Source organism: Cornus florida, unplaced genomic scaffold (assembly GCF_030987335.1).
Source record: "Cornus florida cultivar Cherokee Brave unplaced genomic scaffold, ASM3098733v1 CherokeeBrave_3.0.0_Hap2_Chr06, whole genome shotgun sequence".
In the NCBI taxonomy this organism is placed as follows: Eukaryota; Viridiplantae; Streptophyta; class Magnoliopsida; order Cornales; family Cornaceae; genus Cornus; species Cornus florida.
Window position 1 is genome coordinate 91,910,857 of NW_026775576.1, and position 13,732 is coordinate 91,924,588.

The 13,732-nt window shown below is 37.8% G+C and overlaps 1 long non-coding RNA gene across 2 annotated transcripts; it reads left to right on the plus strand.

Moving 5' to 3' along the window:
- Positions 1-10,713: 10,713 nt before the first annotated feature.
- Positions 10,714-13,456, plus strand: LOC132312888 (uncharacterized). Of its 2 annotated transcripts, XR_009483345.1 has the most exons (3): positions 10,714-10,952; positions 12,064-12,129; positions 12,807-13,456. It is a non-coding gene; the product is annotated as an uncharacterized LOC132312888 (long non-coding RNA). The 2 variants fall into 2 exon arrangements; XR_009483344.1 differs by having other exon boundaries at positions 10,714-12,129.
- Positions 13,457-13,732: the final 276 nt, after the last annotated feature.

Sequence of the window (13,732 nt, forward strand, 5' to 3'; positions counted from 1 at the left end):
TCAGCAGTTACTCAGCCAGGGTTTTATTCGTAGGAGTACATCACCTTGGGGAGCACCGGTTCTTTTTGTAAAGAAGAAGAATGGTTCGCTTCGTCTGTGTATAGATTACAGGGAGTTGAAGAAGGTTACGATTCGTAATAAGTATCCTTTGCCCAGGATTGATGACTTGTTTGACCAGTTAAAGGGAGCCACATATTTCTCCAAGATTGATCTGCGTTCTGGGTATCATCAGCTGAGGGTCAGGGAGCAGGATGTTCCTAAGACAGCATTTCTCACGCGATATGGTTCTTATGAGTTCCGAGTTATGCGTTTGGGACAACTAATGCACCTGCAGTATTCATGGACTTAATGAATAGAGTCTTCCGGGCTTATTTGGATCAGTTTGTTATTGTCTTTATTGATGACATCTTGATCTATTCTTGGTCGGAAGACGATCATGCTAGACATCTTCGCATAATCTTGCAGACGCTTCGTGAGCACCAGTTATATGCCAATTTCGAGAAGTGTGAATTTTGGCAGCGGGAGGTAAAATTTCTGGGTCACGTGGTGTCAGAAAAGGGGATAGCAGTGGATCCGGCCAAGGTTTCAGCGGTGGTTGAGTGGGGACAGCCTACATCACCTATTGAGATTCGGAGTTTTCTCGGTCTGGCAGGATATTACAGAAGATTCATCCAGGGGTTCTCCAAGATAGCAGGACCACTCACTCATCTGACCAAGAAGGGTGTACAGTTCGTGTGGGATGAACACTGTCAGCGAGCTTTTGATAAGCTGAAAAGGAAGCTGACTTCTGCACCGGTTCTGGCTACTCCGCAGAGCGAGATAGAGTATCTTGTTTACACGGATGCTTCGTTGCAGGGTCTTGGATGTGTATTGATGCAGGAGGAGCGACCGATTTCTTATGGATCTCGGAAACTTAAGCCTCATGAGCTTAATTATCCAACACATGATTTGGAGTTGGCAGCAGTGGTCTTTGCCTTGCGTATTTGGAGGCATTATCTGTTGGGTGAGTCCTTCAGATTATTCAGTGATCACAAGAGTCTGCAGTACTTGTTCACTCAGCGGGAGCTAAATATGAGACAGCGCAGGTGGTTGGAGTTTGTAAAAGACTATCATTTTTCTATACAGTACCATCCAGGGAAAGCGAATGTAGTGGCGGATGCACTCAGTCGCCGACCTGTTGGTAGTCTTTCTGCTCTATTCACTATTGAGTGGAATGCTTTAAAGAGTGTGGATGAGTTATCGGATGCTTTTATGGCTTGCATGGTGGTTACACCTTCCATCATTCGCAAGGTTTTACAAACACAACTCACCGATCAGCAGTGTGTCGACAAGGTCGCAGAGATAGCTTCCGGAGAGGTTTCATTCTACTATGTTGGGGCTGATGGAGGTTTAAGGTACAAAGGACGGTTAGTGGTACCTTCTGCTGATGGTTTGAGGAAGGATGTGATGACTGAGACTCACCACTCTGAGTTCTCTGTTCATCCAGGAGGCGATAAGATGTATCAAGATATGAAGCGGCAGTTTTGGTGGGCAGGTATGAAGAGGGACATTGCTCTTTTTGTTTCTCAGTGTAGTACTTGTCAGATGGTTAAGATTGATCATCAGAGGCCGCCAGGAGCTCTACAGCCACTACCAATTTCGGAGTGGAAATGGGAGAGCATATCTATGGATTTTGTGGAAGGGTTGCCAAATTCTTTCAAGGGGCATAATTCCATATGGGTCATTGTGGATAGGTTGACCAAGTCAGCTCATTTCTTGCCTATTTGCACTGACTACACTTCAAAGCAGTTGGCGAGGCTTTACATTTCAGAGATTGTGAAGCTACATGGCATTCCATTATCTATTATATCGGACAGGGATTCGAGCTTTGTATCTAGATTTTGGAAGAGTTTTCAGCAGGCTTTAGGTACGGAGTTACACCTTAGTACTGCTTATCATCCTCAGACTGACGGACAGACTGAGAGGGTGAATCAGATTATGGAAGATATGCTTCGGTCGTGTGTTCTGGATTTCAAGGGCCACTGGGAGGAATATTTGCCACTTGTGGAGTTTGCTTATAACAATAGTTTCCAGAAGACTATTGGTATGGCACCATTTGAGGCATTGTACGGTCGACCGTGTCGATCACCTGTTTGTTGGATGGAGGTTGGAGAGAATCGATTCTTAGGTCCTGAGTTCATCAAGGATACCTCTGAAAAGATTGCTCTTATTCGACATCGCATGCGTACTGCCCAAAGTAGGCAGAAGAGTTATGCTGATCGTCGTACTCGGGCTTTGGAGTTTCAGGTTGGGGATCAGGTTCTACTCAAAGTGTCTCCTATGAAGGGTGTTATGCGCTTTGGGAAGAAAGGGAAGTTGTCACCGCGATTTGTTGGTCCATTCATGATTACGGATCGCATTGGAGCTGTTGCTTATCGGTTGGCACTTCCGGATACTTTGGATCGCGTCCACAACGTGTTTCATGTTTCCAGGTTACGGAAATTTCTTCGAGATGAGGATCAGTATCAGCATATCGATGTTGGGGAGATTGCGTTGCAGCCGGATGCAACTTATTTAGAGCCACCGTGTCGTATTGTCGACCGACGAGATCAGATTCTTCGTAATAAGGTTATTCCTTTGGTTCGTGTTCAGTGGAGTCATCACAATGAGTCTGAGTCCACTTGGGAACGAGAGGATGTCATTCGCTCACGATTTCCTGAAATATTGGAAGAAGGTAAGAGTGAATTCCGGGGACGGAATTCCTTTTGTTAGGGGGGAAGAATGTAATACCCCTAATTTTAAAAAGGATATTCCTGGTATTTAATGGTATTTAATTTATTATTTAAGTGCATTTTATTTGATTATGTGTCATTATTTTTTTATTAAGTGCTTAATTATTTCTTTTGTGGTGATTTAATTTATTTAAATGATATTTATTTTTAGTTATTTGATTGGAATTACTTGTTAGTGTTTTAATTATTTAATTAGCATTAATGGTTTAAGTGTAATTGGTTTAATTATTCTATATGTGTCTTATTTTATGTGTGTCTTATTTGGTTTAATTGGGTTTACTAATTATTATTTTGTTCAATTAGATTATTTGTTAAGTATATAATGGTGAATAGGGTAATTAGGTAAATACATCTAACTAGGGTTTTAATTACAGTATAAATTAGGATTTTATATTATAGCCGTCGTAGGTTTCTACGTTAATTGGATGGGCCGGTTAGGATTGTGAGTTAGACTTAAATGAACCTAGGGTTTAGGAAAACTCTACAAGTATAAGGTAGACGTCTGTGTAGGGTTTTTTTAAACAAAGCACACGTTTTGTGGAAGTGGAGAAGGAAAAACGAAGTTTTTCACATTCTGCCCAGATTTCATCAAACATCCAATCCCGCTTCGTCCGTGGTCTGATCGAGCTGAATTTTGGAGGAGAGGTTCACGACTCAGTGACACACAATCTGGACGGTGGAGATCAGAGTTTGACCTCGAGAACAGTGATTCGTACTCGTGAACAGTAACTGGGTCGCACAAGTTTTTTCCATTCTACCCAGATTTCATCAAACATCCGACCCCGCTTCGTCCGTGGTCTGATCGAGCTGAATTTTGGAGGAGAGGTTCACGACTCAGTGACGCACAATCTAAACGATGGAGATTAGAGTTTGACCTTAGGAACAGTGATTCGTACTCGTGAATAGTAACTGAGTCGCACAGGTTTTTTCCATTCTGCCCAGATTTCATCAAACATCTGATCCCGCTTCGTCCGTGGTCCGATCGAGCTGAATTTTGGAAGAGAGGTTCATGACTCAGTGACGCACAATCTGAACGGTGGAGATCAGAGTTTGACCTCGGGAACAGTGTTTCGTACCCGTGAACAGTAACCGGGTTTTGGAACTCGCCGGGATTTTTTAAGAAGACGACGTTGAAACTTTGAACAAAAGTTTCTGAGGCAAGATTCTATCCTTACTCTTTCCCTTAGGCTTCATACTCTTTGCACTCTTAAATTATTCCAGGATTAATGAAGATTAAACCAAACTAAAATGATATCTGTTTTGCTATGAAACTGGTAGTTACAGTAGTGTTGTATGCTTGTTCAACCTAGACTAAGCATGTTTGTGGATGCATTGTGGTTCTATGGTTCACGTTTTCCTTACCACTGCTAGTATAAATTATTGGAAGGATGGGTCTAGATGATAGCTATCTTAACTTCTGTAATAGCAACTGTTGGAACTTAAATACTAGAAGGATTTGAGTTTAACACTAAATCGGTTTTGTGGAACACTATAATTTGAGCATGTCTACATACATACTGTGAATATTGTTTTGATGCTTACATTATCACAGTTAGTATCAACTATGGAGGTTAGGATTTTGTGATACATACCATACATATCTGTATGTCATTTGTAAAGTGTTAAATGGAAGTTTTAACTAATTCTGTCTTTATATCATACTAAAGGGAACAACTTAAATTGGGCATGTATATGTTGTTGTTGTGACCCTGTTTATCAATGCTTATTTTATCACTGCTAACATTGAATGTTGGATGTTGGAATTTAGTTGATATATACTTGATTTATTGGTATTATTGACTACTGGATGATTAGAAAGTAGGCACCGGTATGGGACGGTGGCATACTAAGGATGGGTTTGGTTTTTAAAATAATACCATTACCCACCTACTTGGAATAAGGATGGGATTAACTAAAAGTTAAGTCCCGTGGATTTGTATTGTCATGGCAACTACTTGTTGAGCGGCAATACCAGGGATTTTGGATTGATTTTATATATGTACTGTTATGGTGCCTCGGTATGAGCTTGAGCCTCAGGACCGATGGCTAGGGAGCGTATATGCATCGGGATGTGTAGCTGGCTACGATGGTTGGAGGTGTACCCTGTTTAGGTATAAGTACATATGCCCACTTCGTGTGCGTTTTAGCATGTTACCTCTATTCAGGTTAAGACCGACCTGTAGTCCAGTGAGAGTCCTTTAGTGTGACTATATATATATTTACGGACTATTAGCTATTGTTGAATTGTTTAGGATGTACATGCGTATCGGGCCTCTGTTTGGATTGTAGTAGTATAGAACTTACGCGTGGGTCTGACCCACTTCTATTTTTCAGGTACACGACAGTTCCAGGCTTAGATGTGTTCGTGCTGAGCAGAGGTCTCTATTCTCTCTTCCGACGATGCAGGGCTCTCTCTATAGTTTTATTTCTGGACGTTTATTACAGTTGTTCTATCTTTCGTTTGGATGTTTAATAGGGGTAAACTAGAGATGGATTCCCAAGTTGTAAACTGATGGAGTTTTGGAGTTTGGGTTTGATGGATTTTAATAATTATAATATTTTCAGATTCTATTTTTAGTTCCTTCCAGCTTTAATTTCATTTCTTAATTTATTTTGTATTCCGTGTTCATTATAAAATATTAATTGTTTGATATTCCCTCGGATTTGGGCCTGGGCCTGATCAACCCGTGTCTCGGATTCGAGGGGTATCACACCTTTCACATGTTGTTTAGACAATATATGCTTCATTGCTTAGATATATTGTGCCTTTCACATGATGTTTAGACAATACATGCTTAACTAGTTATCCTTACTTATTGAATCAACCAAACACATACACACATCAATATTGCAACATACCATTTGCCCTCATTAGTCACTTGTCAATGGTATAGAAATGCATTGCTTGGTGGTAATATCTAAACCCCAAGACTCTTCTCTCTCTTATTTACTTTTAGTTGCATTCTTTTGTTATCACTTAGTTTAATTTAGTTGTTCTCTAATAAACCAACCAACCAATTGTTTGATCACTCGACCTACTAGCCCTAATAACGATTCCACAACCTTGTTCGACCCTCACAATCCCTTGGGACGATCCCTACTCGCCCTAGCTATATTTATAGTGAAAGGTAGTAGTGGCTTTTATAAATGTAAAACTCTTGGCCTTCGCCTTAATGCACACTCTTAAGCTTGTGGTGCGGCGACACACCACCAGAGTGCTTATCAATGACACTTGGAATCACACTTCTCCATTATCCCATTATAACTTTCTTACCCCAGGAATCTCGGATCACAGCTCTATGATAATCAATCTTGGCAATCCTAAGCCCCAGAGAAGAGTCCCATTCAGATATTTCAACAGTTAGAGTGATCATGGTGATTTCTTACCACTGGTGCAATCACATTGGAACCATCACATTAAAAGGCATCAGTGGTTTCCAAACTGAAGAACCTCAAGCAACCATTGAAATCCAAGTTTGCAAGGACACTCTCCATACTACAGAATGAGATTCCGACTACTAAAGTTTCCCTCTCCAAGGACACTCTCCATACTATAGAATGAGATTCCGACTACTAAAGTTTCCCTCTCCAACTGTCAATTGGCCCTTGATACTGTACCTGATAACATAGCTCTGAAAGCACAAGAGAGGTATCTCCTTGACACATTCACATCACTAATGCTCACTGAGAAACAATACTGCAGGCAAAAGTCAAAAGTTCAATGGCTCAAATGTGGGGACTCAAATAACTCCAACTTCTACAAATCCATTACCTCAAGGTGTAACAGGAACAAAATTGCTTCCATTTCATCCCCCAATGGATCTCTACTTGAAACAGAAGCTGTTATCAAGAATGAAATTGTTTCTCACTTCCATCAAAGCCTAGGGATGAATCCACACACTTGCACTAACCTGGAGCAGCTGCAAAACTTTATACAGCCTGTGATACCTCCATCCTTTACTGAATCATTATGCTCCATTCACACTGATACAGAATTCAAGCTTTGTATGTTCTCACTAAACAATAACAAGGCACCAGGGCCTGATGGCTACAATGCTCACTTCTTTAAGAAGGCTTAGTCAGTAATTAGTCAAGATGTCACAATGGCAATCAAGCAGTTCTTCACAACTGGGAAGTTACATAGAAAGGTTAACTCAACCTACATCTCACGTGTCCTTAAAGTGCCAAACCCTTTTACTTTAAGTGAGTTTAGACCAATCTCATGTTGCTCAACTATTTACAAGTGTATTTCAAAACTCCTTACCAACAAGCTTAAGCCTACCCTCCCTTCAACCATTGACTAAGCATAGTCAGCGTTTATTCAAGGAAGACAGATTGATGATGGGATTCTACTTGCTCAGGAGCTCCTCAATGGTTACCACAGGCACAACAACTCTCCAAGGTATGCTCTAAAGATTGATCTAAAAAAACATTTAATTCAGTGTCTTAGGACTTTCTTCTCAAATCCTTGAAGCTGATGGGTTATCCTCAGACCTTTATCAACTAGATCCAAACTTGTGTTACAACACCATCCTTCACTATTTCTATAATGGTGAATTTAATGAATTTTTTAACAGTGCCAAGGGGCCAGTTGAGGCAAGGGGACCCCTTGTCACCATTTATCTTTGTTATTATGATGCAGGTATTCTCGCTACAACAAATTAGGGTTTTAAAAAAGTGCTGGTGTTGTGTACTAATTATCAGCGTTTCTTTAAAAACGCTGGTATAGGTATGTCTTAGTCGGCGTTTGCTAACAATATGCTGGTAAGTGTGAAATTTAGTGTGACAAAACTTGGCGCTCTAATATTATTTCACTTTTTAATTTCCTTAATTTACCATTATTTCTAAGTTTATCGAGCCCTGGGTTTCTCTTCAGCCTCACCAATCGCCTCTATCTCTATTCTCAGTCTCAACTCTGAACTTGCCCCCCCTCTCTCTCTCTCTCCAACTCCCTAATCGCCTCTATCTCTATTCTCGTTCTCAACATCTCTATTCTCGTTCTCAATTCTGAACTTGCCCCCCCCCCCCCCCTTTCTCTCTCTGTAACTCCCCAGTCGCCTCCATCTCTATTCTCGGTCTCAACTTTGAACTTGCTCCCCCATATCTCTGCAACTCCCCAATCGTCTCCATCTTTATTCTCGTTCTCAACTCTGAACTTGCCCCCCCTTCTCTCTCTGCAACTCCCCAATCGCCTCCATCTCTATTCCCGTTCGAAGATGAGCCACGAAGCAGCTGAATCTTTTGACTCGTGAGTTGTAATACCCCTAATTATAAAAGGATAGTCTTAGCAGTTTAATTATGGTTTTATTGCATTTTTGTTTAATTAATTGGTTATTTGCTAAATTGTTTAATTGTTTTATTATTTATTTGACTTAATTGTTTAATTGTGTATTTAAATTCATTTTTTGTTTAATTGGTTGTTAATTGATTAATTGTATTTTTATTTTCTTTAATTGACTAATTGTATTTTTATTTTTTTTCTTTATTGGAAATTACTTGTTTTAATTGGATTAAATTAGTGTAATAGTTATAATTTTAAATTAGGTTTACTCTTTTAGAATTCACGAATGGGCCGACTAGGGTTAAGTTTAGTGTTTTAATTGGACTTAGGTTTAGTAATTGCCTATAAATATATATCATACATCTGTCTAGGCTTTTAGAACCCTATTTACGGCACAGTGAAGACAGAGACATAACAGAGAAAGATTTTGAGAAAACAGAGCACATTCGGTGAGGATTTCGGCTGTGGCTTAAAGGTCGGACCTAGGAGGAGGAAATGTTGAGCAGTAGGAGGTTGAGTTGACAGTAAACGGACGTCGTCGGAAGGCTTAGGAAGACGACGACAATGTTTTGATTTCAAAACTGCACAGGCAAGTTCTATTCTGTCTCTCTCTCCTTGGCCTCTGTTCTGTGCATACCTAGATGATCTCTAGGATTTTAAATTAAATATTAATTGAGTCTTGCATACGTGATATATGCTAAATTGAACATCTATATGTGTTTAAATTTTATCTGAAATAATTCTTGCAAGATTGGGATTCGTTGTCTGTTTTTAAGGTATAGCAAGTCGGTAGCTGTTTTAATTATGGTTATTAAAACTCACTGTTATAAACAAAGGATTGGGATGATACTGGATATATATTAGACTGTTAAGATCAGTTTTAAGGAAGAACAGAAGGGTAGGAAGAGGCCGGGGACGAAACGGATTAGTGTTCTCAAAGAGGGAGAGAGCGGGCTCCAAGAGGTTGGGAGCCGGCTCCCCTCTTCATAGAGCCAGCTCCAAGGGCTAAGGAGCCAGCTCCATGGTCCATTGAGCCTGCTCTGTGGTTTTGAGAGCAGGCTCCCTTGTTTTGACGTGTTCCAGAACGGTTTTGGGTATTGTTTTGGACATGTTTGATATTCTGGATTGTTTCAAGAACTATACTGAGGATTTTAAATGTAATTTCATGGGATTTTAAACTCTCTAATTGCATAATTTGTTCCGTAGTACAAATAGACTGAACAGTATAAAAATAAGCAACTTTACACGCTGTTAACGGATAGGAAAGATTAAATTGTATTAATCTTATTTTAACAATTTAACGGACTGTAGCATGGACTCTAAACATTCTATTATGTTGTATTAGAACCTACACTGCATAATTTATCTCTATATGCTAATGGTATTCACAGTGTGGAAGATTTAAGCAATGTTGCACATTGTGGACGGATATAAAGTATTTAGTTGCTTATATTTATTTTAGCAACCTAGATGACTGGAGTATGATTTTTTAAGTTGTTCTAGATGCATAATAGGGTCTTATACATATTAGATTTTGTTGTGTTTCTCCTGGATTTAATTGATGAATTAATAACATATATTCTGTCAATTACATGGAAGTTAACATGGATTTTGATTGAGGAACTATTAACTTATATTCTGTCAATTACATGGATTTATGTGTTGGATTATAATTGCTGAATTATTATATTAATTTTTGTCAATTATCTGGATGTTGTGAATTGTATGCACGTGTATGGGACGGTAGCATACTAGGGATGGTTTAGCTCAAAACGCTAAGACCTACCTTATTGGAATAAGAGAATAGATTGTAAAAATTGAATCCTACTTATATTTATGTCAGATCAACTGAGTAAGTTGAGTGACTACATGAATTAATTGTTGTTTGGAGTTATGTCAGATCAACTAAATAAGTTGAGTGACTAACTGTATTATAAGTCTTGTATCAGATCATTATATAATTGAATGATATACTCTGGTTTTGGACAGACTTTAAATATATGGTTATGGTACCACGAGATGAGCTTGAGTCTCAGACTCATAGGTTAGGGTGCGTATATACAGTGGATGCGTACCTGGCTATGATAGGTTAAGGTATACCCTGTTAGGCCTAGGTACTCATGTCCACTCAGGTGCGTTTTGCATGTTGCCTTCTATTCAGGTTGAGACCCCTTTATAGTCCCGTGAATGTCCCTTAATATGGATATATATGTATCTATAGACTAGATAGATATTGTGAGATATCTAGGATGTATCTGCATATCGGGTCACTATATGGATTACAGTTAGAATATAACTTGTTCGTGGGCCTGACCCACTCTTATATTTTTCAGGTATCGGAAGTTCTAGTTTTAGGGCTTGTTCGGGCTTAGTAGAAACGGTCATTTACTCTACTGACGACGTAGGATTTCATTCCATATTTTAGATTTGGTTTTTTTATCTTCAATTGTTTATGTTCAGTTAAGATTTTGTTTCAGGGTCCACTAGATGGATTCTTGAGTTGATTTTGGAGAGTTGCATTTATTACACTTTATTATTTGAGAATTTTATATTTAGAATTTTTTGGCTTTAATATTTAATTCTTAAATCTTTTTGCATTATGTGTTTGTTTATATATTAATTATTTGATATTCCTTTTGGTTTGAGCTTGGATTTGTCTGAGAATCACGAGTCCCTTCAACTCGGAACTCAGAATCGATTAACTCACTTCTTTTTACTATCATTCTCAACTAATTCACAATGCATGACATGATCTGAGATTGTTCACTGAGTTTGACGATTTCGAATGATTATTTTTATGAATTTCAGGAAGGTGGGAAGAAGGATTTCTCGACCGCAATCTTAGAGCGAAAGAAAGTGGCGAATCGACTCGTCGGGCGGTCAATGACGACATGATCAAGGTTTTGGTTGCTTTTGCTTTTTAATTTATATTTATATTTGTATTTGTTTCTTTCTATTTTGGTAGAATTTGGATAATAGGGCTATGGACCGTGTTGATATAATTCATATTATTCTGGTACTATATATGATTCTAGTCCATCTCTGAACTCAAACCAGCTGTTTGGTGTCAAAATCTCTCCACGGTCATGTTCTTGCAGAGGTAATTGTTTTGCTTCCCATTGTTGAATTAGGATTTTCTTTTTGTGCTTAATTGGGTTTCTGAGAAAATCAGAAAAGAAAATAAAACTTGGTTCACTTACAACAACCATGTTAATCTCATTTTGTTGTAAGATTTCCAAGTTTTCTTTTCTTTTCCTCCAGAAAAGTATTTGCTTTCAATCATTTTGTTCAGTATCAAAAAATTTAAGCTTAACAATTAACTGTTGAAAGTTCTAAGTGTAGAATTTAGTTGTTATTTTCTGATTGGTAAGTGAAGATGGTATGGTTTTGAAACAGAACTATACATCAACAGAAAGCAAAATCCATAGTGGGTTTTCAAGAACAGATACGCTATGTTTATAAGTCCTAATGTGCTTCAATTGTCATTCGGTAGTTTCATTTTCTATACAAGAAGTTGAATATTGCTTACAAAGTCTAGCTATTATTGAGATCCAGTGTATGTAACTATCTTGTCATGAAGACTTCTCTTGCAAATTTGGATAAAATAATTTCATCAGGATTTGTTCTGAATTTTGGACTTCCAGAACCACTATGCTCACGAATTTGTCACTGATTAGGCCAATTATTTATTCACATTCGAGATAACATACTAAAAGTTTTTGACTCGTTTTCCTTCCTGAGAAATCATGACTTCAGATGAGCTTCTGTTTTGAGATTTCATACAAGTGATCATTTGTCAAAAGTGCAAAGTGCTAATTTGTTCCATATAGGTGGAAGCTTTCGTATTTTCCAAACACTTTATGCTTCTGTTTTTTCCACTGTTTCTTTTATTTCTGCAGAGCTGCTAGCCATGAGATCTTTTTGCACAACTAGATAAAATCATTTTTTTCGCTGTTCGAAGTACATCCAGTTTATTCAGGGCACTCACAGCCTTTTGTGATTTAACTGCAGGGAAAGAAGGGAGTTTGGCTTAAGCTGCCACTTGAGGGATCCGAGCTTGTTCCTATAGCAGTAAAGGTAAACTTCCATATCCTTTGTTTTCTCAGAATAAACTGTTTTCAAATTGAAATGGAAGTATAAGATGTTAATATCTGAATCACTTTCATTAAAGCCGTGTGAAGAGCCTCCGCACAATAATGTCTAAACGATTTATTGGTATCGAATACCAAACTACTCATTGGTTTTTGTTATCCATAATCCAGGGCTATCTCTGAAACCAGTGATTTTGATTATAGGAAGGATTCCAGTATTTTTGTGTGAGGGTTGGGTTGAGTCTGTGGGAAAAGAATATCAGTACTAATATTTAGGACATTCAAACTCACAAGTATAATTAAAAAAATCATAAAAAAAGACCATATCAATCAGCAATCACATTAAGATTTATTGAAAAAAAAAATCACTTGAAGATTTAACCAAACAAAACACACAATAATCACATAGAGACCATTCAATACGCTATCACCATGGAAATTTTAGACAAGGAGCAGATTATCATCAAAACCACGGTGAATCAAAGATAATGTGAGCTATCTGGAATCAGACAATGCCAAAAAAAAAAAAAAAAAAAAATTCAAGACTATTCTTCTGCTATCATAACTCCACTTGGGAGGTAGATTTTAATCAACAAAAACCTCTTGATCATGGTTGAGTATGGGAAGAGAATATCAGTACTAATACTTTGGGCATCAAACCAGCTCTGAATGAGGGGTACTTTGGCAGCACAGTGGATAGCAGGAACACGAGAGACTTCATTCGTAATGATATAGTTTCATCCGAGATCAAAGGTGCTTCATGTACTTGACTCTTAGTTTTTGCTATTGTTTTATTCAGCTTCGAATTTCTAAGCAAGAGTTGTTCAAATATTGTGCAGGATTGCAAACAGTACGTTGGGTGCTTCCCTGATTCCTAAAATAGTACTCTATAATATTTTAATTATTTTGTGTAATGTTTATGCTTGCTAAGTTATAATGTGATCCCAGTCTCTGCAATAATAACTGCGTTATCATGAGTTGTTAATCCTTATTTATTTTATTTTTTTATAGTTTCTGTTTCAATTTGTTGAGTGCTGAATGCAAAATTTTTGATTGGGCAGAAGTTGAAGCTGAAGTTGAAGCTGAAGCTGAAGCTGAAGCTGCACTTATTAAAAAGCTAGAAAAAAAGAAAGTTTGAAGATGCAAGGGTCATGCTTTTTTTAATTTCCTTGGCCGAGTGTTCGCTACTTTTGTGAAAATTTCTTTTGGTTGTGTTTACTTCTTTTCTGAAAACTTCTTTAGCAGTTTTATTTATTATGATGTAAACTCTTATTCTTTTTGGTTGCCTAAATCTATTACACATTTGGATGGTATTTTCATATTGGCAATTAAGGTTATTATTAAAGTACTATTTACTGTAAATGCTACTTGTTTTATTTCTAAATAAAAAGGTTAGAGGAAAGAAAAAAAGCACAAAAATAAAAAATAATAATAATAATAATCTGTAATCACAAAAAGCACCCAAAAAAAAAAAAAAGGGTAATTACCAGCACTTTTTAAAGAATCGCTGGTAAAAGGCATTTACTAGCGCTCCTTTAAAAAGCGCGGGTAAAGTGTTACCAACGTTTTTTTAAAAAGCGCTGGTAAAG